At 34.5% G+C, this 11,212-nt stretch overlaps 1 pseudogene; it reads left to right on the forward strand.

The window, feature by feature from the left end:
- Nucleotides 1-4,955: 4,955 nt before the first annotated feature.
- Nucleotides 4,956-10,690, forward strand: LOC128120809 (vomeronasal type-2 receptor 116-like; annotated as a pseudogene).
- Nucleotides 10,691-11,212: the final 522 nt, after the last annotated feature.

An 11,212-nucleotide genomic window follows, 5' to 3' on the forward strand; every position in this document is an offset into this window, starting at 1 on the left:
ATCTTGCATAACTATATACCAATATTTCTTTTATGTCTCCCTATACTCTAAAATGTTTTTTGTCTCAATCCTGGGAAACTAACAGACTGAATTCATGAATTCCCAATCAATGATTCAATCTATGATGAGATTAGGTTTTCTGTTTACATTTTGAACTCTGATCTACTGTGCTATTGTGTGTTCTTTTCAATGTTGAATCATTCATTTAATATAAAATCCTGAAACACCCTACATCCACAGAAAGAGATTCAGCAACTATTTTTGCTTTTCTTTGAATGTGGAGTACTGAAAACACCCCCTCCATTTTCCATTATTAATTAATTAATTAATTAATTAATTAATTAAATGAGAGCTTATATACTCCACTCAATGTGTATAAGATATCCAATCAGAATACTGTAAATGAAGTTTATCTGAACAGCAGAAAGTTCAATAATTGTGAATATGAAGTCTGAAATCATTATCGTGCACACATATACCTAACATCTCACCCATAGCTTCACATGGGTTCCATTCTACTAGTTTACAGACCCTATATGGTAAAGTTGAATGTATCTTCTAGCTTCTAACCTGAGCACTGCCTCACACCTCCACTATACATCTGCTATGTATTAAGGAACAAGTTCTGTATACAACAATGTCATTTATGACTGTCACAGAGGCCTATATTTTCTTTATATTAAAAAAGATTATAAATTACTCTAGACTTGTGTCTCCCAGAAGGCTCGGTTAAGTCTCTAAGCACTAATACCTCAGACTCCTTATTGAAAATTGTTTATTTTATGAGGTGATTCAGTGTGTCTAAGGCCATTATTGTTGGACTTGATGTGGTTGGAAAGACCAATAGGCCAGATAGAGAACATGGAGTTGAGGACTACTGATATTTCATGACCTGACTCACAGAAAAACATAATCATTTTTATTCAGAGGTTCAGAGTATAAGCATGCCAGTTTGAATTTCTGTGTTCCTGAGCTGTGGGAGAATAGATTTCTCATGTTTTACAACACTCATGTTTTGTTTGGTATTGGGCTGGTGCAAATTATTTCCAGCAAACATTCTGCTAGGTAATTTAAAACAAGCCATACCATTCTTCTGCATAACTGATATATTTTTATTCTCATTTGTTAATTTATTATCTGATACTTGGGGTTTCATATTAGCACTAGGACTTAATATCCCTTCCTTTGATCTGCCAACATATGTTTATATTACAGTTTATATGTCAGTATTTATAGAAATGAAAACACTTTATATTTTCATTATGTGTGGAAGAAATGTGGAAATTTGAACAAAATGGACATTGAGATGAGAAAGAACTTAGAAACTGTGATGGAGATCAAAGGATATTTAGTTAGACTGTATCTAAATTATCATTAGTTTTTTATTAGCTTATAAAATAATGGGTTTGCCTAGACTATTTCCCCAGGAGCTTAGATTTTACTGATTCTTCTCCACATCTTATATCCCTATGCACATTGTTGGAACACTATTCTGCCCCATTATAACTACCTTCTTCCATTTTAAATTTGTCCTGTTTACACTACTTATCTTAAAGATGTTTGATGTTTTCTGGGGAGACTATTTCTTCTACTACAGAATTACTTACCAATTCTCTCTTTGAACTTTAGATAACAATTTCTCTAATATTGAAGCAAGAATTCAGGGAGGAGATTTTCAAAATAGTTTTAACTTATGAGTTTCTAGAACTATTTCAAAAGTACATGCTCTTTCAAGCATCAGGGACTTAAATTCTGGTATTTTTTAAGTCTGTGGACAACACTGAACAACAACTCAGCAATGTGTTTCTCATGTCAGGTATTACAGTTTTTATTAGGTGGTTTGATAATCTTCAGAGGAGGTTACCATCAAATGGAAAATTTCCATATGAACTACTTTCATATATTTATACATTGACTTATATGTTTGAAAAATAGGGCAATTTTCTCCTCTTTCTCCATGGTGAATTCTTTGTTTACATATAGTTCTGATTTCTCCCCAAACCAGAGTGCATGCGTCATTATTTTTAGGCTTTAACTTGACTGTACAGTGTTGTGAGAATCTCCTCTCTTGCCTCCATAAAACATGGCAACTGAGAAACAACTCTATATATCATATTATACAATCCACTCAACAAAATATCCTGAATTTCCTAGATCAAGTTGTAGTTTTCCAAAAGCCATGACATAGGAACAGCAGATGCAATTAATAATCAAGGTGCCAGCATAACCGGAGGAAAATTCTCTGATGGAATTCCTTATTTAGGCAAAGCCTCAAAGACTCTGGACTATCATTTGCTTCTGTCTGTAATTTCACAAGGACTATTGCAATTTTTCCCTAGCTGCTCTGGGGAATGCCCCATTGCCTTTATTGTGGTGTTTTTTTTTTCTCATGAATGCATCCCAATCTATTGGGGATCTCTATCTGTGGACTATCTAGAAGTTGGCTCTTCCTTAAGTTGTATTGTCCATTTGATATCAATAACGTTGACATAGGAAAATATTTGAATTTCCCCAACTGCCAAATAGCTGTACACTATGAACTGATATATATTTTCAAAGTAGCTTTATATTAGACCAGGGGCATTGCTAATGCCATTTAATATCAACCATTTCCAGGAAAAGCAGCCCAGTTCAAAAGGACATAATCCCGGCTGTCTGACTCATGGAACTAAGTTTAAAGGTACAAAGCAACCTAATTGCTATGCCAGTCTCTCTTGCTACGTCTGCCTGATAAGCTAAAACAGTGATTAACTCTCTGCACAAACTCCTGACCTCAGGTTTATGGTATGTGTATATAACCTGAAGAATTAAAATTCAGCTAACTAACTTTTTTTTTTGCTTTTTAATAACGTGTTTCTCTGTGTAGCATTGGCTTCTGTCCTGGAACTTGCTCTGTACACCAGGCAGGCCTAGAACTCACAGAGATTGGCTGACTTTACTGCCAAGTTCTGGGACTAAAGGTGTAAGCCACCACAGCCTGGCCAGTTTTTTATTTTGTGTCCTGAAATTGCATGGGTGACACTGAGGTTTAGAAATGAAAATGTTTTTAATTCAGAAAAAGCACAGGGGAAGATTTTCTAACTGGCCAGGGCTATAAAGAATAATTGGACACCATAGCCCCAAGAAAGAATTGCTTGTTTTTTTTTTTAAGTTTTAAAGTACACCCAAGTCAGAAAAATATATTTTAAGATTTAAAACGATTTTAGTGTCACTGTGCCTTGGAGAGTGCTCAGTGAGCTCATATTAAGTGATTTAAGATAATTCTGAGTCTGATCCAATTCAGTTACGATGCATCTCTCTTTGTAAACACTCCTTGTGGAAAAGAGCCTGACATTTTAGGACTGTTAATCACAAAATTTCTGTTTAAAATGCTCATTACCCTCACAAGAAATATGTAGCATACGATTTCCTTATTTTTCTTTGACTCCTCAATACTTTAGTTTTATAACTCCTTTAAAATCCTTCAAAGACTATCTCTCTAGGTCAATAACAAATTGACTGGTTCTTTCTTTCAGCTGCACGTTACTGCCCACCAATTAGGAAGTTGATATTTATTGCATGTGAGTTGTTGGGATGACTCTGATTTTTATCATTTACTTACAAAATGGAATGTGACATTTAAATGTAACTCCTATATTTGTCTGAAAGTTTGTGTTGGGTATATATAGCTGTGAGAAACATAGAGATTCAGATTCAACATGAAAGAATAAAGAGAGAAAACTTCAGTCAAGTGTGAGTATATTTCCTTCCCTAAAAAACCTCAGAGAGAAAACTCTGTTTCTTTGTTCTGTGGACATCCCTTAGAGCCTTGTCTGCAGCCTGGAAGCAGCTTCTTCTTGGTTGCAATACAAGTTAAAGCATTAAATCTAGTCTGTGCTATCCTGCAGCTATAAACTTGTTTAATGTTAATTTATTCATGATGAGAACCATGTAAAACGAAAAGTGTGAGTCATTATGAAAAAAAGGACCTTCTTTTGAAACAGTGCATCAAGAATTCTTGATCAATTGTTCCATATTCCCTAATAATGCAAGATGTCTATACTGGAAAAAGTGGAGATGTAATACATGGTATGTTAACTAGTAATTTTCTCTACAAATTGTTTTACCTTGATATTGCTCTTAAAAACACAGCATCTTTATTTCAAACAACCAAAATATTTAATGGTTTTCCAGCAGTCAGAAGTTAATTCTTGATTTTTGAATGAAGTTTATCCAAACAAAATTTATGGAATGTAAATTATCTAGAACATTCAAGCATTTCACATAAGACCTCATGCTTAACACCTCAGTCACACTTAACATACGTTCCATGGTATGATGCAAAGTCTTACTTCTGTTTGTTTATACAAGCCAAGTTATAAAGCTGAATATACCAGGTAGTTCCTAATCTGAGCATAGGCACATATGTCCAATATATATCTTCAGTGTATAGAGGAGCAGAATTTCTCCCTTCTGAAAACAACAAAGGCATTTGCTAACCATTACAATGAAGTGTACATCCTTTATCTTGAACAAAGTTATGCAAGACTCTAGACTGGTGTCTCCACAGAACCTGTATGTCCCAATATCTTGTGACTTCTATTGGGAAATGGTTTGTTTCCTGAGATGATCAATGTGGATAAAGTCATTATGCATAGACTTGATGTAGTTGGAACTCTATAACATGCAGAACCTCCCATTGCATGGCCAAGATGGAGAAGAATGATGCCAGGACTGCAGGCTATTTACCTCTTGACTCTCAGTGGGAAAAGTCACTTTTTTTGGTCAAAGGTTCAGAGTATAAGCAGGGTTAGGAAAATCCTGAGTTTGAGTTTCTGTGTTCCAAAATTGTGCAACAAAAGATATCTCATTCTTTATACACTCAGTTTGGGTTCTTTATTGTTATTTCACCAGAACTTTTTTGTTACTTTGCCAGTTTATACACAGTTGAGATGGTACAACTCTTTTTAAGAACAATGACCTATGTAACTCAGCATGAAGTATGGAATTCCTGACACTTAACTGACATATTACTTTTATTTTTTGTTCTAGTATCTGAAACTTGGGGATTTCATATTATCACTGACTTCTCATGTCACCATGAGTTGTGTTGTATTATATATATAATACATTAATATAAATATATTTATTACAATTTGACTTTATCCACATTGATCATCTCAGGAAACAAACAAAAGCTATGTTTATGTATCCTAACTGACCATTTTATTTAATCAACATTCAGTGATTAAATTATTTTGTTAGTTTGTTTGTTATTTTGTGTTTGTGTGTATGTGTGTGAATTCTTTCTTTTGAAACTGAAAGGAAACATTATGATATGTTCATTTTTAGTCTTCATCCATTAAAATGTTGTTAGCTTGGTATAGCTTGTAATTAATGTCAAGGATTTAGGACACTGAGGCCCATGACTTCATTGGTTTCTGATGCACATTTCTGGGAATAAATTCATCATCAAATTCTGCATCTCTTTTAGCTTCACCCTCATCTCAAGAATATCCATTTCAAAAATGGTGCTGGAAAACTTGTGGTTTTCAATTCACAAAGGAAATATAATGCTGAATATGATATTCTCAATCTCTGGAATTTTCCCGATGGTCTCAGACAAAAAATGAAAGTTGGAACATTTTCTCCTAAAGCTCCACAAGGCCAAGAACTGTTTTTGTCTGACCGTATGATACAGTGGGCTATAGGATTGACAGAGGTGGGCTGGATCTTATCTCATTGTTTTGTTCTCTATTTCAAAAAGCTTTCGTTTGTGGATGTAATGATTGTTGTTCCTTAAAGAATGCACAAAACTACAGTCATATGAGGAACGTGTTCTTGCCCTATTATGTGTGATGGGAATGTTTATTTTACTATATTTTTTCTATGGGCCCTCCTTTCCAGTTATAACTACAATGTCTATTTATTAAGATTTCATTCCTGTCCTGAAACCACCAGACAACAGTAGTAATTTGACTCCTACGTTAGGAAATATCAGTCCATGGTCATTTTGCTTTCAGGTACTTGGCAATGCTCTGTAGCATGGACGGCACATGTACACGGGTTAATTGAATGTCTTCCTGATGAAAAAGTAAGCAATTTGTCAAACAACCACCCCCCCAAAAAAAAAACCAGGATGACACAACATAAGAACAAAGACTTTGTTGGGTCACACTTGGAGTGATCAGTTCATAATGATTCAGGCAATCATATTGGCAAATGAAATGGTGCTATCTAATTATAGAATAGGTCGTCCACTTCAAGTACTCTAATGTAGATCATCTCTCACATAAAGTTACAAATACTAGTTTATGGGGTAACTCTGAATCTGGTCAAGTTGACAAATATAAATTCAGCATCATCATTGGGAAACAAAACTGTTCACTCCAGGTGTCAATAAGTCCACAATAGGATCAGTGTGGCAATACAGCTGCCTATTTATACATATATTTAGTGTCCAAACATCTTCTTATTTTGCCCTGCCTCTTATATTTTCACAGTTTTTCAGATTTCTATTGTCTTTGGATCATTGTTTTAACACATTGAACTTCATGGGTGTACTATATTGAAATTAGAGGTGGTGCATCAAAACAAGAATCTGCAAATGCTAAATATAAATCTTGCCATCTCATTGTTCAGTCTTGAAAAATAACATATTTATTGTTTTAAAACTATACACTCCTGAGTATTTTCTCTTTTATATCTATATCTAGGTTCCTCGCTCTGTGTGCAGTGAGAGCTGTGGTCCTGGATTCAGAAAATCCCCCCAGGAGGGCAAGGCTGCCTGCTGCTATGATTGTACTCATTGTCCAGATAATGAGATTTCCAATGAGACAGGTAAGTGCCAGTCTAACTGGTGTATTTGCCACCTCTCTACAGTGTTCTTCAATGTCTAAGCAGATGGACAAGTTCTGTGAAGAAACAAGGAACAGTAGAGATAAGTCCTCTGATTCTTTCATTTAGAATAAAAATGTTTTGGTTCATTTTATCATCAGTTTAAATGGTACTCAGGCCTTTGAAACTCATACTTGATGTATGTTTTTGTTCCTCTACAGCCATTGTTCCTTTCAGAGAATAACTTTATCCATCACAGAGTAGCCTGCTTTATTTCACCATGGCATTTAATACACACACACACACACACACACACACACACACACACACACACACACACACACACATCCCCCATAAATTCCTGACTTTTCATGTATTTGAAAGCATATTTCGTTCATAGCTAGCATACATGTGAAGGTCGGATTGTAACATCCCTTACTTGCATAATTTCAGTCATATTTCTAGATTTATTAGATGTGATCAGGTCAAATTTGATTTACCTGTAGACTTACTTAAAAATATGTTATAAAAAATTTTTCATTTTGTTTTAATGTGAGTGTTTTGCCTGCACGCATGTATGTGTACATGTACTTGCTTAGTGTACATCAGAGTTAGAAGAGGGCCTCAGATCTCCTGGGGGTGGAAGAAGAGATAACATTGACATCCATGTGGGTGCTTGCAACTGAAACTAGGTCCTCCTTAAAAGTAACAGTATCCTGAACCACAGAACCATTTATCTACCTTCATCATTTTGATTTCCAGTATAAATAACATTCAATATTCCCTTAGTAAGTGTCTTTTCTCCCCCTTTTTCCTCCATCTCCATGTGAGTACTAGAAACACCAAGCTATTTAACTTCCATGGAGATGGATATGCATTAGTCCATTGATAATAAATATATAAAACTTGTGGACCAGAATATATCTGTTAGGGAGGTATGGTCAATAACCTCTTATGAGGATCTTACATTGAACACAATTGTTTTTAAGCTAAAGGTTTCTATGTATCATGAATTTGAACCTAGATTTGTATCACTTCTGTGTTAATTTGATTATCATAAGCTAAAGAATACAATAAGTACACATTGACTCATTTTATACAATTGAATCCATTTTTATAACAAGTTCATAGAACCATTATTAAACACAGGAGAGGTAAATTATGTTACAATGCCTTGTGTCAACTAGTTGAAATGGCACTTCACCAGTTCTAAGGATAGTGTTATGGATATGACAGGCATAGATGCACACTCTTGTTCTCAGAAAAAGACTGGACACTGATCTCGAAGGATCTTCTTTCCCAGGCAAATTTGGACAGAGTAGAGGAACCTTATGTCAAAATATATCCAAGGAACAGAAAATAAGTATGAGACATTTGAGAATATTGAATGTGAGGAGCACACACAGATACTTTGAATACAGAGAGAAAATCAAAGAGGATTCCTCTAGCTTATCATTTATTTCTAATAAGATCTTGATATAGTAATTGAAATACTTTAAGTAACATAATGTTTTTTCCAGAACACTCAGATGTTTAACTTTACTTCATAAAGATAGAAACATTCAAAATTTTTGGTGGTTTTAGTTTTCTTAATTTCAAAATGTGCATATTAAGACTGACTATGAAGACAATCAAAGACTTCATGTGCATATAGGTGATTGTGTGCATTGGTGCCATGATAAGTTCATGCACATGCTGACTATATCCACTGGAGTAAACCAGAAATATCAGTATCAAATTATGTATGGTTCGAGCTTAAGGAGACGCTTTAAAATATTTTTGGTAAGAAAGAATAAAATAAAACATAAATGCTAAATCTTGCAAAATAATGAACCCCATGCCGCAAATACTATAGAATGGAGTGTATCTATATTTAAAACATCATGTTCAAATCTCTATAAAATATGTGTCATGTCTTATGCACACTGTGCTTTCACTAAAGAATATATGAGGTTGTACATATAAAGCATTCATGCTCTGTAAGAAACGATTAGAAGCAAATGCATAAGATATAGTAAAGACTAATTGCCTTGAGATATTGAGCAGAGCAGGAAGGCACATCTGAGAGAAACAAATAGAATGCTAGTAATAGAATAAAAGCTTCTGTAGACACTAGCAAAACATGACTTCAATATATTATCAATTAGAATTTTCAATAACAATTAAATAGCAAATTCCACTTTGAAAAATTATCAAATAACTTTAATAGAAGTATGAAATAGAAATATTTTAATGAAATATGTAATAAATATATTTATATCTTATAATTCAAGAAGAAACTCACAAATGATAAAATTTAAATTATCACAAAAATATTACATGACCAACTAAGATTGAAACAAGAGTTTATATCTTTCTGTTAAATAGATATTTTCTCCCTGGGAATGATAAAAGTTTTAAAATGGGAGTTTTTCCATCTTTTAAGAATTTAATAATTCTCATTCTCACAAGCAAAAGGATAAAACAATGGAGAAATACATAAATTCTATGTAAATAGGTCAATTTTGATATTAGAACTAAGAATAATATTACAAGAAAGTAATTTCAAAGCATGTGATCTTACAATTAACTCACATGACAAAGTCACACAAAAGAGTTCAGAAGGAGGCTGTCCTATGATCAAGTTATATTGATGTAATTTAATTCAGTAATTAATGACAATTTAAATAAAAAATACAAATTATCATGTAATTGAAAATATATTTAAGTATAACAGTGAAAATTATAGACTTGTTCACTTTATGTCCAACAAAGAAGATTGGCAATATTGATCTGGAATGATTGATTAGAGAGCATATGATAATTCGCATAATTTGGCACTGATTTACTTGAATCAAAAACAACAAAGGAGATGTGGGCAAATGTCAGTGAACTGGTGCTGGGAAGAGGATTGAGATAAAAGGGGAGCCTGAGCAGAGACTCACAATAACTTTAATTCCTCAGTAGATATGGATCATTGTGTAAGGTGTCCAGAAAGTCATTATGCAAACACAGAACAGAACCACTGCCTCCAGAAAGCAGAGACTTTTCTGGCCTATGATGACCCTTTGGGGATGGCACTCACCTACTTGGCCCTGGGCCTCACTGTATTAACAGCTGGTGTTCTTGGGGTCTTTGTGAAGTATTATAACACTCACATTATCAAGGCCAACAATCGGGCTCTCACTTATATTCTGCTCATCACTCTGACCTTCTGTTTTCTCTGTTCATTGCTGTTCATTGGCCATCCCAACACAGCAACATGTATCCTGCAGCAGAGCTCATTTGGAATCCTATTTACTGTGGCTCTCTCCACAGTCTTGGCAAAAACTATTACTGTGGTTCTGGCTTTCAAGATCACAGTTCCATGTAGACTGATAAGTTGGATATTAATATCAAGGGCTCCTAATTTCATCATTCCTGTCTGCACCCTTATACAACTTGTGCTCTGTGGAATTTGGCTGAGCACCTCTCCTCCTTTTATTGACTCAGATGTTTACTCTGAACATGGACACATAATTATTATATGCAACAAAGGCTCCAGTATTGCCTTCCATTCTGTCCTGGCTTACCTTTGCTCCATGGCACTTGGGAGCTACACTATGGTTTACCTGTCCAGGAACCTGCCTGACACATTCAATGAAGCCAAGTTCATCACTTTCAGCATGTTGGTGTTCTTCATTGTGTGGGTCACTTCCTCCCTGTCTAGCACAGCACCAAGGGGAAACTCATAGTGGCCATGGAAGTCTTCTCCATCTTGACTTCCAGTGCAGGACTCCTAGGTTGCATCTTCTTCCCCAAGTGCTACATTATTTTGTTGAGACCACATAAGAATGTGCTTTATCATGTCAGAAAACAAAGCACCATAATAGAAAAAGTCAAACCAACAGCTTAGTTTGTGATTTGTTAATTACATAGAAGTCTTCAAGTCTGTTTAACACAAACCCAATTGTCAGACCATATAGCAATTTAAGTTTTTGTATATATTGATTTCATTTATTGATGAAATCCATCTTTATTCTCCCATCTTCTAATATTTTCTATATATTTCTCTAAATTAGAAAGCCTAATTCTATAAAAATTCATTCTCTCTCAAATAGTATTAAAGAAAAGATGAATGGGAAATGGAAGTATTCTTCACCTCTTCAACATTGCATAACTTTGCTTTTATAGCACCAAACATTTTTATATGTACCCATGTGTTTTTGATGCCCTTGGTATGTTCCCAGGATTCATTGTGCTTACATTACATGTATGATTTTGCTATGAAGGCAGGCACATTTTAAAAGTTGAATATGATTTGGACATGAAGATATTACTTGGCCAAATAATGGCATAATGAGAAGCTTACTATAAGAGAATGAAGATCTACAAAAGCTTCTCAGTTTCAAAAGGTCCCAGCAAAGGATACGGTCAA

The sequence above is a fragment of the Peromyscus californicus genome, unplaced genomic scaffold (genome assembly GCF_007827085.1).
Source record: "Peromyscus californicus insignis strain IS unplaced genomic scaffold, ASM782708v3 Scaffold_2__1_contigs__length_46816999, whole genome shotgun sequence".
NCBI classification, from domain to species: domain Eukaryota; kingdom Metazoa; phylum Chordata; class Mammalia; order Rodentia; family Cricetidae; genus Peromyscus; species Peromyscus californicus.